This window comes from Trypanosoma cruzi, genomic scaffold (assembly GCF_000209065.1).
Source record: "Trypanosoma cruzi strain CL Brener 1047053513437 genomic scaffold, whole genome shotgun sequence".
Taxonomy (NCBI): Eukaryota; Euglenozoa; class Kinetoplastea; order Trypanosomatida; family Trypanosomatidae; genus Trypanosoma; species Trypanosoma cruzi.
The window spans coordinates 5,352-6,542 of NW_001849109.1; the positions used below are offsets into that span (position 1 = coordinate 5,352).

At 55.6% G+C, this 1,191-nt stretch overlaps 1 pseudogene, besides 1 other annotated feature; it reads left to right on the forward strand.

Annotated features, from left to right (window-relative positions):
- Window positions 1–1,191: part of a sequence feature (areas not merged during assembly with more than two copies in the genome that could not be assigned to a particular haplotype) that runs on past the window's edge.
- Window positions 497–1,191, forward strand: Tc00.1047053509385.19 (annotated as a pseudogene).

The window sequence follows — 1,191 nt, forward strand, 5'->3', positions numbered from 1 at the left end:
GGAGAAATGTCCGCACTGTGATTCCACGTTGACGGGATTCTCGGGTCTCGTCAGTCACTGTCGGTCATTTCATCCGGAACATCCCCCACCGCTTCCCGAGCTCAAATGTGATTTCTGTGACATGGTTTTCCCCACACGGAGAAGCACCGCACAGCACAGAAGTCGCTGCGCACACAACCCAGACGCCAACCGACACAGCAGTGCCAGGAGGCGATCTCTGCTGCCGCAGGATCAGCCAGCTTCCACAAGCACGCCAATTGGCCCGCAGGAAACCTTGCACCATCTGCTTCTAGAATGTCCAGGCACCTTGGCTGTGCGCCAACGGCTGGGCATTGAACAGGACCTTCGCCTCGGAAAGTTCTCTCAATGGCAGTTGCTTCATAGCAGGAAACTTTTGTCGTTGCTCGACCACCTCTTCGGCACTCAAATGGCACTGTATAGCTAGACGCGCTGGTAAGAGTAGAGAAAAAAAAAAATGCAGGCATCAGGTCATTATTTGAGTATGAAGCGAGCTGTGAAGGGTGAAGTGATCTTCGACGAGGATATACGCAGGCTATGCGATAGGGGCGTCAACAATCTACCGGGGCGGTCATTAGCTGCTGCGGAGGTAACAGCAACTGTTCATAACCCCAATAAACATTTCTTGGATGCAGCTGCCGAGGAGGCGAGGAACCCAACGACGACGAGCGCACCGGAGAAACTGGAGGGATGCTACGAGTCTGTGCACAATGCGAGGCGGAGTCATGCGGTGGAACTTCCGGACGGCGTGGAGCGAAAGAAGACGGGGACGGGAATGGGGGTGCATGAGGGGAGGCCAGAACAGTCATGGTCGTACAGGGAAGCTGACGACGCTATCGAAAAGAATGACGCTGCGCAGCAATTCGGTGCAGCACCTCCCGTGTTGATGGTGCTCTTCTCGGAGAAGGGATGGCCGTACTCGTGGAATATGATACAGGATCTTCCTGAGGACGTTTTTGTAAACTGTGAGGTGGATCGGGCGTGGCAGACCGTCAAGGGCGATGTAACCGCGTGGTTCAGCCCTCACGGTGGGACTGACTTTAAGCCCGAGCGACGTGTGTTGATTGGGACGCCCGGGATCGGGAAGTCGGTGGCTGCCGGCTCGTACCTCCTCTACCAGCTGCTGCACTGCAATGTCGAGAAACTCCAAGTGGTGGTCCACTGTTTTGTTGG